A 13121-nucleotide genomic window follows, 5' to 3' on the forward strand; every position below is an offset into this window, starting at 1 on the left:
CATAGCCCCGCCCCACGCCTTCTCAACCGCGCCCAGCCTCACACCCTCAGTCCTTCCTCTTGCACCGTGCTCACGCATCCTAGGCTTGCAGAGCCTGCTGCTGCAGGACTCGTCAGCTCCCTACAAACGAGGGTTAAGCCGGCGATGACACTAGAAGCAAGCACTAGTTTGTCTCTGAAGGTGCGTCGGCCGGTCGGTTGGAGGGATCTCTTCGGCCAGCCGCATTTCGAGTAGGGACGGATGGAAACTTTTTACCTAAAATAAGGGAAATTGGCTTCGGCCCCATAGGGCTTTATTGCCTTCCCCTGGGCCAGCATTAGTAGACCCTAGTAAGGAGAATATTAGAGCGGCATGGTCATCCGAAGAACTTAAAAACATACAGCAGGCCTTTTTTGCCCGCCCGCCATACATACATACATACCTACAGATTTTATATTTTTTTTACATATATACATTATATATATATATATACATACATACATACATACATACATACACACACACACACACACACACACACACACACACATACACACATATACACACACACATACAATCTTAAATCTATCTTTAATCTATATCTACAAAATCTGTAAATTAGAAATAATCCATATCTATATTCTACATAATTAATAAAGATAGATAGATAGATAGATAGATAGATAGATAGATAGATAGATAGATAGACTCACATACATGCATACATACATACATACTGTATGCAATTGAGCCAGGTGTTTGGAAGGCTGACGATGTCACTCCTTTGTGATGTCATCAATTTAGAAGCATTAATACCGGGCTTGGCAGCCATTTCAGTCAGTCTCTGCTGCAGCTGGGAGACGGGAGATGGTCTTTATTTCCACCAAGAAGCTGCAGAACTACCGGTAACTGCATCATTTTTATTTTATTCAATATAGGTTTTATTGGTTTCATGGAGGGGGGGAAACTTTTGCCTTATCTCAAAGCAATGTAAAAATAACTTTGACAATGAAACTTAATAAATCAATTTCGAGTTGAACTATATCATGTTTGTCTGTGATATTTTATAAGGTCTACAAACAGGGGAATGAGGGGAGGGTAAGGGGGGGGGGGAGTGGTAAGGGAGGGTAGGTATCTATGACACGGGAGAAAGAGAAAATAAAACAAAAAGGGGGGGGGGGGGGGCGGGCTCCGGAATTGTTGTTTCTCTTTACAATTGTGGTTTAAACGTGTTACTCACATGTCCCTGTCTGTAACCACTTGGTAAATAGGGGTGAGCTCCGGGCATCTATCCATATCGCCCAGGTGTGATACAATTTATCATAGCCTGACGGCTCATCTAGAAGCCTCGTTCTCTCCATACGCTCTATTTCGTGGATCATTGTTATTTTTAGTGGAGTGCATTTTTTATGCAGCACACAAGGGGGAGACAGCGGCCTACCAAAATCTAGTTGGCTGCTGCTGTGGCTTTCTTTTTTTTAAAAAAAGGTAGGTTCCGTTCTTCCATGGTGAGGAATAGGCAGGGAGGTTCCGTTTTTGCCAGCTGGGGAATGCTTATAGGCAAGGCCTTATCCCTGGTGGTGCATGTAACGTTAGACCACGTTTCAGCATTCAGTCAGTCAGTGGCTGACAAACGAGCTCCATGCAAGTTTACATTAAACAGACACATTTCTTTCTTTACTGTATTGACTGCGGTCTGTAATCGAGCGGTTGAACTGTTTCTGTGTCCATGCATTGAATAAAGCAATACATCCTTGTAAAGTAGACGTCCGTTCGTTGGAGTTCTTTGCTCCCCGAGTGTTGCTCCATCTCTAAACGTTGGCCTGGATCTTCATGGACGAATACTGCCCATCCCACGTGGAGCGTGTATCTCAGCCCGCGTGGAGTGCTGCAGTCCAATGAGGTATTCCGTGCTACATAGCAAGCCTTGGGCCTGTGTGATTGGGGGTCCGCTGCTGTCTGTCCACTCTGAAGCGCGCATCCGGGGCCGGCCGCTTTTCGACTACCAGCGACTGCAGGTCACACACACAGGCTGGTTGGAATGGCCTAGCATTATCCTGATCTGGAGGTGTAACTTGAAGCTGCGGGGCCCGAGTACAAAGTCTGGAACTGGGCCCCCAAACTATAAAGCTTCATTGATAGCATTGGTTTACAATGTGGGGAAGAGAGACTTTATGGGCCCCCTGGGGCTCCGGGCCCCCTGCACATACACCCATGACCCGAATACGTGAAGCATACAGACGCAGGCTGCCAGGATACGCTGTGCCTGCCCGATGTTTCCAACTTGGCTATTAGCGCAGCGGTAGGTACGAACTATAGAGTGCGGCTGCCATATGAACTGGTGTGTGTGTTGTTTTGCTTCCAGTTGTACCTGTGCTGTGCACACTCTGGCAGACGCAGCTGCTCAGTGGATACAATGTTGCGAGCAGACGGGCTGAGTGTCAATCAAAGTGCTTGGGTGGTGGTAGCAGCAGCCGCCACAGCTGCGCTGCACCTCTTGCTCGTCAGTTTTGTTTTTCTGCTTTTGGAAACTGCTGTAGGAAAGGGGGTGCACCGGTCCTGGAGGTACTGCAATACCAGGTCAATGCGTGGAGTGGACAGAGCAAGCTCTTTTTCCAGCTCCCTGTTCTAAAAATCCATTTAATATATGGTCCCCAGATAGGGGACGTATCAGATATTAAACTGATAAGAACAGATACTACACTTGATCTTAGCCAAAAGGCCGAGAAGCGATAACCCGAAATGGGTTTCACCTGTAGCCCGGTCCGCCCAACTCCACTTCCAAGGCTTGAGGCAACACGCTCAGCCAGCACTCTGGGCGCACCCACAATGCACCCAGGCAGCTGGGAGAGCTAGTAAAACTTTCCATAGCCCCGCCCCACGCCTTCTCAACCGCGCCCAGCCTCACACCCTCAGTCCTTCCTCTTGCACCGTGCTCACGCATCCTAGGCTTGCAGAGCCTGCTGCTGCAGGACTCGTCAGCTCCCTACAAACGAGGGTTAAGCCGGCGATGACACTAGAAGCAAGCACTAGTTTGTCTCTGAAGGTGCGTCGGCCGGTCGGTTGGAGGGATCTCTTCGGCCAGCCGCATTTCGAGTAGGGACGGATGGAAACTTTTTACCTAAAATAAGGGAAATTGGCTTCGGCCCCATAGGGCTTTATTGCCTTCCCCTGGGCCAGCATTAGTAGACCCTAGTAAGGAGAATATTAGAGCGGCATGGTCATCCGAAGAACTTAAAAACATACAGCAGGCCTTTTTTGCCCGCCCGCCATACATACATACATACCTACAGATTTTATATTTTTTTTACATATATACATTATATATATATATATACATACATACATACATACATACATACACACACACACACACACACACACACACACACACACACATACACACATATACACACACACATACAATCTTAAATCTATCTTTAATCTATATCTACAAAATCTGTAAATTAGAAATAATCCATATCTATATTCTACATAATTAATAAAGATAGATAGATAGATAGATAGATAGATAGATAGACTCACATACATGCATACATACATACATACTGTATGCAATTGAGCCAGGTGTTTGGAAGGCTGACGATGTCACTCCTTTGTGATGTCATCAATTTAGAAGCATTAATACCGGGCTTGGCAGCCATTTCAGTCAGTCTCTGCTGCAGCTGGGAGACGGGAGATGGTCTTTATTTCCACCAAGAAGCTGCAGAACTACCGGTAACTGCATCATTTTTATTTTATTCAATATAGGTTTTATTGGTTTCATGGAGGGGGGGAAACTTTTGCCTTATCTCAAAGCAATGTAAAAATAACTTTGACAATGAAACTTAATAAATCAATTTCGAGTTGAACTATATCATGTTTGTCTGTGATATTTTATAAGGTCTACAAACAGGGGAATGAGGGGAGGGTAAGGGGGGGGGGGAGTGGTAAGGGAGGGTAGGTATCTATGACACGGGAGAAAGAGAAAATAAAACAAAAAGGGGGGGGGGGGGGCGGGCTCCGGAATTGTTGTTTCTCTTTACAATTGTGGTTTAAACGTGTTACTCACATGTCCCTGTCTGTAACCACTTGGTAAATAGGGGTGAGCTCCGGGCATCTATCCATATCGCCCAGGTGTGATACAATTTATCATAGCCTGACGGCTCATCTAGAAGCCTCGTTCTCTCCATACGCTCTATTTCGTGGATCATTGTTATTTTTAGTGGAGTGCATTTTTTATGCAGCACACAAGGGGGAGACAGCGGCCTACCAAAATCTAGTTGGCTGCTGCTGTGGCTTTCTTTTTTTTAAAAAAAGGTAGGTTCCGTTCTTCCATGGTGAGGAATAGGCAGGGAGGTTCCGTTTTTGCCAGCTGGGGAATGCTTATAGGCAAGGCCTTATCCCTGGTGGTGCATGTAACGTTAGACCACGTTTCAGCATTCAGTCAGTCAGTGGCTGACAAACGAGCTCCATGCAAGTTTACATTAAACAGACACATTTCTTTCTTTACTGTATTGACTGCAGTCTGTAATCGAGCGGTTGAACTGTTTCTGTGTCCATGCATTGAATAAAGCAATACATCCTTGTAAAGTAGACGTCCGTTCGTTGGAGTTCTTTGCTCCCCGAGTGTTGCTCCATCTCTAAACGTTGGCCTGGATCTTCATGGACGAATACTGCCCATCCCACGTGGAGCGTGTATCTCAGCCCGCGTGGAGTGCTGCAGTCCAATGAGGTATTCCGTGCTACATAGCAAGCCTTGGGCCTGTGTGATTGGGGGTCCGCTGCTGTCTGTCCACTCTGAAGCGCGCATCCGGGGCCGGCCGCTTTTCGACTACCAGCGACTGCAGGTCACACACACAGGCTGGTTGGAATGGCCTAGCATTATCCTGATCTGGAGGTGTAACTTGAAGCTGCGGGGCCCGAGTACAAAGTCTGGAACTGGGCCCCCAAACTATAAAGCTTCATTGATAGCATTGGTTTACAATGTGGGGAAGAGAGACTTTATGGGCCCCCTGGGGCTCCGGGCCCCCTGCACATACACCCATGACCCGAATACGTGAAGCATACAGACGCAGGCTGCCAGGATACGCTGTGCCTGCCCGATGTTTCCAACTTGGCTATTAGCGCAGCGGTAGGTACGAACTATAGAGTGCGGCTGCCATATGAACTGGTGTGTGTGTTGTTTTGCTTCCAGTTGTACCTGTGCTGTGCACACTCTGGCAGACGCAGCTGCTCAGTGGATACAATGTTGCGAGCAGACGGGCTGAGTGTCAATCAAAGTGCTTGGGTGGTGGTAGCAGCAGCCGCCACAGCTGCGCTGCACCTCTTGCTCGTCAGTTTTGTTTTTCTGCTTTTGGAAACTGCTGTAGGAAAGGGGGGTGCACCGGTCCTGGAGGTACTGCAATACCAGGTCAATGCGTGGAGTGGACAGAGCAAGCTCTTTTTCCAGCTCCCTGTTCTAAAAATCCATTTAATATATGGTCCCCAGATAGGGGACGTATCAGATATTAAACTGATAAGAACAGATACTACACTTGATCTTAGCCAAAAGGCCGAGAAGCGATAACCCGAAATGGGTTTCACCTGTAGCCCGGTCCGCCCAACTCCACTTCCAAGGCTTGAGGCAACACGCTCAGCCAGCACTCTGGCGCACCCACAATGCACCCAGGCAGCTGGGAGAGCTATGAAAACTTTCCATAGCCCCGCCCCACGCCTTCTCAACCGCGCCCAGCCTCACACCCTCAGTCCTTCCTCTTGCACCGTGCTCACGCATCCTAGGCTTGCAGAGCCTGCTGCTGCAGGACTCGTCAGCTCCCTACAAACGAGGGTTAAGCCGGCGATGACACTAGAAGCAAGCACTAGTTTGTCTCTGAAGGTGCGTCGGCCGGTCGGTTGGAGGGATCTCTTCGGCCAGCCGCATTTCGAGTAGGGACGGATGGAAACTTTTTACCTAAAATAAGGGAAATTGGCTTCGGCCCCATAGGGCTTTATTGCCTTCCCCTGGGCCAGCATTAGTAGACCCTAGTAAGGAGAATATTAGAGCGGCATGGTCATCCGAAGAACTTAAAAACATACAGCAGGCCTTTTTTGCCCGCCCGCCATACATACATACATACCTACAGATTTTATATTTTTTTTACATATATACATTATATATATATATATACATACATACATACATACATACATACACACACACACACACACACACACACACACACACACACATACACACATATACACACACACATACAATCTTAAATCTATCTTTAATCTATATCTACAAAATCTGTAAATTAGAAATAATCCATATCTATATTCTACATAATTAATAAAGATAGATAGATAGATAGATAGATAGATAGATAGATAGATAGATAGATAGACTCACATACATGCATACATACATACATACTGTATGCAATTGAGCCAGGTGTTTGGAAGGCTGACGATGTCACTCCTTTGTGATGTCATCAATTTAGAAGCATTAATACCGGGCTTGGCAGCCATTTCAGTCAGTCTCTGCTGCAGCTGGGAGACGGGAGATGGTCTTTATTTCCACCAAGAAGCTGCAGAACTACCGGTAACTGCATCATTTTTATTTTATTCAATATAGGTTTTATTGGTTTCATGGAGGGGGGGAAACTTTTGCCTTATCTCAAAGCAATGTAAAAATAACTTTGACAATGAAACTTAATAAATCAATTTCGAGTTGAACTATATCATGTTTGTCTGTGATATTTTATAAGGTCTACAAACAGGGGAATGAGGGGAGGGTAAGGGGGGGGGGGGAGTGGTAAGGGAGGGTAGGTATCTATGACACGGGAGAAAGAGAAAATAAAACAAAAAGGGGGGGGGGGGGCGGGCTCCGGAATTGTTGTTTCTCTTTACAATTGTGGTTTAAACGTGTTACTCACATGTCCCTGTCTGTAACCACTTGGTAAATAGGGGTGAGCTCCGGGCATCTATCCATATCGCCCAGGTGTGATACAATTTATCATAGCCTGACGGCTCATCTAGAAGCCTCGTTCTCTCCATACGCTCTATTTCGTGGATCATTGTTATTTTTAGTGGAGTGCATTTTTTATGCAGCACACAAGGGGGAGACAGCGGCCTACCAAAATCTAGTTGGCTGCTGCTGTGGCTTTCTTTTTTTTAAAAAAAGGTAGGTTCCGTTCTTCCATGGTGAGGAATAGGCAGGGAGGTTCCGTTTTTGCCAGCTGGGGAATGCTTATAGGCAAGGCCTTATCCCTGGTGGTGCATGTAACGTTAGACCACGTTTCAGCATTCAGTCAGTCAGTGGCTGACAAACGAGCTCCATGCAAGTTTACATTAAACAGACACATTTCTTTCTTTACTGTATTGACTGCGGTCTGTAATCGAGCGGTTGAACTGTTTCTGTGTCCATGCATTGAATAAAGCAATACATCCTTGTAAAGTAGACGTCCGTTCGTTGGAGTTCTTTGCTCCCCGAGTGTTGCTCCATCTCTAAACGTTGGCCTGGATCTTCATGGACGAATACTGCCCATCCCACGTGGAGCGTGTATCTCAGCCCGCGTGGAGTGCTGCAGTCCAATGAGGTATTCCGTGCTACATAGCAAGCCTTGGGCCTGTGTGATTGGGGGTCCGCTGCTGTCTGTCCACTCTGAAGCGCGCATCCGGGGCCGGCCGCTTTTCGACTACCAGCGACTGCAGGTCACACACACAGGCTGGTTGGAATGGCCTAGCATTATCCTGATCTGGAGGTGTAACTTGAAGCTGCGGGGCCCGAGTACAAAGTCTGGAACTGGGCCCCCAAACTATAAAGCTTCATTGATAGCATTGGTTTACAATGTGGGGAAGAGAGACTTTATGGGCCCCCTGGGGCTCCGGGCCCCCTGCACATACACCCATGACCCGAATACGTGAAGCATACAGACGCAGGCTGCCAGGATACGCTGTGCCTGCCCGATGTTTCCAACTTGGCTATTAGCGCAGCGGTAGGTACGAACTATAGAGTGCGGCTGCCATATGAACTGGTGTGTGTGTTGTTTTGCTTCCAGTTGTACCTGTGCTGTGCACACTCTGGCAGACGCAGCTGCTCAGTGGATACAATGTTGCGAGCAGACGGGCTGAGTGTCAATCAAAGTGCTTGGGTGGTGGTAGCAGCAGCCGCCACAGCTGCGCTGCACCTCTTGCTCGTCAGTTTTGTTTTTCTGCTTTTGGAAACTGCTGTAGGAAAGGGGGTGCACCGGTCCTGGAGGTACTGCAATACCAGGTCAATGCGTGGAGTGGACAGAGCAAGCTCTTTTTCCAGCTCCCTGTTCTAAAAATCCATTTAATATATGGTCCCCAGATAGGGGACGTATCAGATATTAAACTGATAAGAACAGATACTACACTTGATCTTAGCCAAAAGGCCGAGAAGCGATAACCCGAAATGGGTTTCACCTGTAGCCCGGTCCGCCCAACTCCACTTCCAAGGCTTGAGGCAACACGCTCAGCCAGCACTCTGGGCGCACCCACAATGCACCCAGGCAGCTGGGAGAGCTAGTAAAACTTTCCATAGCCCCGCCCCACGCCTTCTCAACCGCGCCCAGCCTCACACCCTCAGTCCTTCCTCTTGCACCGTGCTCACGCATCCTAGGCTTGCAGAGCCTGCTGCTGCAGGACTCGTCAGCTCCCTACAAACGAGGGTTAAGCCGGCGATGACACTAGAAGCAAGCACTAGTTTGTCTCTGAAGGTGCGTCGGCCGGTCGGTTGGAGGGATCTCTTCGGCCAGCCGCATTTCGAGTAGGGACGGATGGAAACTTTTTACCTAAAATAAGGGAAATTGGCTTCGGCCCCATAGGGCTTTATTGCCTTCCCCTGGGCCAGCATTAGTAGACCCTAGTAAGGAGAATATTAGAGCGGCATGGTCATCCGAAGAACTTAAAAACATACAGCAGGCCTTTTTTGCCCGCCCGCCATACATACATACATACCTACAGATTTTATATTTTTTTTACATATATACATTATATATATATATATACATACATACATACATACATACATACACACACACACACACACACACACACACACACACATACACACATATACACACACACATACAATCTTAAATCTATCTTTAATCTATATCTACAAAATCTGTAAATTAGAAATAATCCATATCTATATTCTACATAATTAATAAAGATAGATAGATAGATAGATAGATAGATAGATAGATAGATAGACTCACATACATGCATACATACATACATACTGTATGCAATTGAGCCAGGTGTTTGGAAGGCTGACGATGTCACTCCTTTGTGATGTCATCAATTTAGAAGCATTAATACCGGGCTTGGCAGCCATTTCAGTCAGTCTCTGCTGCAGCTGGGAGACGGGAGATGGTCTTTATTTCCACCAAGAAGCTGCAGAACTACCGGTAACTGCATCATTTTTATTTTATTCAATATAGGTTTTATTGGTTTCATGGAGGGGGGGAAACTTTTGCCTTATCTCAAAGCAATGTAAAAATAACTTTGACAATGAAACTTAATAAATCAATTTCGAGTTGAACTATATCATGTTTGTCTGTGATATTTTATAAGGTCTACAAACAGGGGAATGAGGGGAGGGTAAGGGGGGGGGGGAGTGGTAAGGGAGGGTAGGTATCTATGACACGGGAGAAAGAGAAAATAAAACAAAAAGGGGGGGGGGGGGGCGGGCTCCGGAATTGTTGTTTCTCTTTACAATTGTGGTTTAAACGTGTTACTCACATGTCCCTGTCTGTAACCACTTGGTAAATAGGGGTGAGCTCCGGGCATCTATCCATATCGCCCAGGTGTGATACAATTTATCATAGCCTGACGGCTCATCTAGAAGCCTCGTTCTCTCCATACGCTCTATTTCGTGGATCATTGTTATTTTTAGTGGAGTGCATTTTTTATGCAGCACACAAGGGGGAGACAGCGGCCTACCAAAATCTAGTTGGCTGCTGCTGTGGCTTTCTTTTTTTTAAAAAAAGGTAGGTTCCGTTCTTCCATGGTGAGGAATAGGCAGGGAGGTTCCGTTTTTGCCAGCTGGGGAATGCTTATAGGCAAGGCCTTATCCCTGGTGGTGCATGTAACGTTAGACCACGTTTCAGCATTCAGTCAGTCAGTGGCTGACAAACGAGCTCCATGCAAGTTTACATTAAACAGACACATTTCTTTCTTTACTGTATTGACTGCGGTCTGTAATCGAGCGGTTGAACTGTTTCTGTGTCCATGCATTGAATAAAGCAATACATCCTTGTAAAGTAGACGTCCGTTCGTTGGAGTTCTTTGCTCCCCGAGTGTTGCTCCATCTCTAAACGTTGGCCTGGATCTTCATGGACGAATACTGCCCATCCCACGTGGAGCGTGTATCTCAGCCCGCGTGGAGTGCTGCAGTCCAATGAGGTATTCCGTGCTACATAGCAAGCCTTGGGCCTGTGTGATTGGGGGTCCGCTGCTGTCTGTCCACTCTGAAGCGCGCATCCGGGGCCGGCCGCTTTTCGACTACCAGCGACTGCAGGTCACACACACAGGCTGGTTGGAATGGCCTAGCATTATCCTGATCTGGAGGTGTAACTTGAAGCTGCGGGGCCCGAGTACAAAGTCTGGAACTGGGCCCCCAAACTATAAAGCTTCATTGATAGCATTGGTTTACAATGTGGGGAAGAGAGACTTTATGGGCCCCCTGGGGCTCCGGGCCCCCTGCACATACACCCATGACCCGAATACGTGAAGCATACAGACGCAGGCTGCCAGGATACGCTGTGCCTGCCCGATGTTTCCAACTTGGCTATTAGCGCAGCGGTAGGTACGAACTATAGAGTGCGGCTGCCATATGAACTGGTGTGTGTGTTGTTTTGCTTCCAGTTGTACCTGTGCTGTGCACACTCTGGCAGACGCAGCTGCTCAGTGGATACAATGTTGCGAGCAGACGGGCTGAGTGTCAATCAAAGTGCTTGGGTGGTGGTAGCAGCAGCCGCCACAGCTGCGCTGCACCTCTTGCTCGTCAGTTTTGTTTTTCTGCTTTTGGAAACTGCTGTAGGAAAGGGGGTGCACCGGTCCTGGAGGTACTGCAATACCAGGTCAATGCGTGGAGTGGACAGAGCAAGCTCTTTTTCCAGCTCCCTGTTCTAAAAATCCATTTAATATATGGTCCCCAGATAGGGGACGTATCAGATATTAAACTGATAAGAACAGATACTACACTTGATCTTAGCCAAAAGGCCGAGAAGCGATAACCCGAAATGGGTTTCACCTGTAGCCCGGTCCGCCCAACTCCACTTCCAAGGCTTGAGGCAACACGCTCAGCCAGCACTCTGGGCGCACCCACAATGCACCCAGGCAGCTGGGAGAGCTATGAAAACTTTCCATAGCCCCGCCCCACGCCTTCTCAACCGCGCCCAGCCTCACACCCTCAGTCCTTCCTCTTGCACCGTGCTCACGCATCCTAGGCTTGCAGAGCCTGCTGCTGCAGGACTCGTCAGCTCCCTACAAACGAGGGTTAAGCCGGCGATGACACTAGAAGCAAGCACTAGTTTGTCTCTGAAGGTGCGTCGGCCGGTCGGTTGGAGGGATCTCTTCGGCCAGCCGCATTTCGAGTAGGGACGGATGGAAACTTTTTACCTAAAATAAGGGAAATTGGCTTCGGCCCCATAGGGCTTTATTGCCTTCCCCTGGGCCAGCATTAGTAGACCCTAGTAAGGAGAATATTAGAGCGGCATGGTCATCCGAAGAACTTAAAAACATACAGCAGGCCTTTTTTGCCCGCCCGCCATACATACATACATACCTACAGATTTTATATTTTTTTTACATATATACATTATATATATATATATACATACATACATACATACATACATACACACACACACACACACACACACACACACACACATACACACATATACACACACACATACAATCTTAAATCTATCTTTAATCTATATCTACAAAATCTGTAAATTAGAAATAATCCATATCTATATTCTACATAATTAATAAAGATAGATAGATAGATAGATAGATAGATAGATAGATAGACTCACATACATGCATACATACATACATACTGTATGCAATTGAGCCAGGTGTTTGGAAGGCTGACGATGTCACTCCTTTGTGATGTCATCAATTTAGAAGCATTAATACCGGGCTTGGCAGCCATTTCAGTCAGTCTCTGCTGCAGCTGGGAGACGGGAGATGGTCTTTATTTCCACCAAGAAGCTGCAGAACTACCGGTAACTGCATCATTTTTATTTTATTCAATATAGGTTTTATTGGTTTCATGGAGGGGGGGAAACTTTTGCCTTATCTCAAAGCAATGTAAAAATAACTTTGACAATGAAACTTAATAAATCAATTTCGAGTTGAACTATATCATGTTTGTCTGTGATATTTTATAAGGTCTACAAACAGGGGAATGAGGGGAGGGTAAGGGGGGGGGGGAGTGGTAAGGGAGGGTAGGTATCTATGACACGGGAGAAAGAGAAAATAAAACAAAAAGGGGGGGGGGGGGGCGGGCTCCGGAATTGTTGTTTCTCTTTACAATTGTGGTTTAAACGTGTTACTCACATGTCCCTGTCTGTAACCACTTGGTAAATAGGGGTGAGCTCCGGGCATCTATCCATATCGCCCAGGTGTGATACAATTTATCATAGCCTGACGGCTCATCTAGAAGCCTCGTTCTCTCCATACGCTCTATTTCGTGGATCATTGTTATTTTTAGTGGAGTGCATTTTTTATGCAGCACACAAGGGGGAGACAGCGGCCTACCAAAATCTAGTTGGCTGCTGCTGTGGCTTTCTTTTTTTTAAAAAAAGGTAGGTTCCGTTCTTCCATGGTGAGGAATAGGCAGGGAGGTTCCGTTTTTGCCAGCTGGGGAATGCTTATAGGCAAGGCCTTATCCCTGGTGGTGCATGTAACGTTAGACCACGTTTCAGCATTCAGTCAGTCAGTGGCTGACAAACGAGCTCCATGCAAGTTTACATTAAACAGACACATTTCTTTCTTTACTGTATTGACTGCGGTCTGTAATCGAGCGGTTGAACTGTTTCTGTGTCCATGCATTGAATAAAGCAATACATCCTTGTAAAGTAGACGTCCGTTCGTTGGAGTTCTTTGCTCCC

General features: G+C 46.9%; 4 non-coding genes across 4 annotated transcripts; all 4 read right to left on the minus strand.

Moving 5' to 3' along the window:
- Positions 1-2522: 2522 nt before the first annotated feature.
- Positions 2523-2713, minus strand: LOC136599504 (U2 spliceosomal RNA). The gene has a single exon (XR_010789055.1). It is a non-coding gene; the product is annotated as a U2 spliceosomal RNA (small nuclear RNA).
- Positions 2714-5355: 2642 nt separating this feature from the next.
- On the minus strand, positions 5356-5546 carry LOC136599526 (U2 spliceosomal RNA). The gene has a single exon (XR_010789075.1). It is a non-coding gene; the product is annotated as a U2 spliceosomal RNA (small nuclear RNA).
- Positions 5547-8202: 2656 nt separating this feature from the next.
- LOC136599505 (U2 spliceosomal RNA) lies at positions 8203-8393 on the minus strand. Its single transcript, XR_010789056.1, has one exon. It is a non-coding gene; the product is annotated as a U2 spliceosomal RNA (small nuclear RNA).
- Positions 8394-11038: 2645 nt separating this feature from the next.
- LOC136599507 (U2 spliceosomal RNA) lies at positions 11039-11229 on the minus strand. The gene has a single exon (XR_010789058.1). It is a non-coding gene; the product is annotated as a U2 spliceosomal RNA (small nuclear RNA).
- Between the last annotated feature and the right edge of the window lie 1892 nt (positions 11230-13121).

The sequence above is a fragment of the Eleutherodactylus coqui genome, unplaced genomic scaffold (assembly GCF_035609145.1).
Source record: "Eleutherodactylus coqui strain aEleCoq1 unplaced genomic scaffold, aEleCoq1.hap1 HAP1_SCAFFOLD_101, whole genome shotgun sequence".
NCBI lineage: Eukaryota > Metazoa > Chordata > Amphibia > Anura > Eleutherodactylidae > Eleutherodactylus > Eleutherodactylus coqui.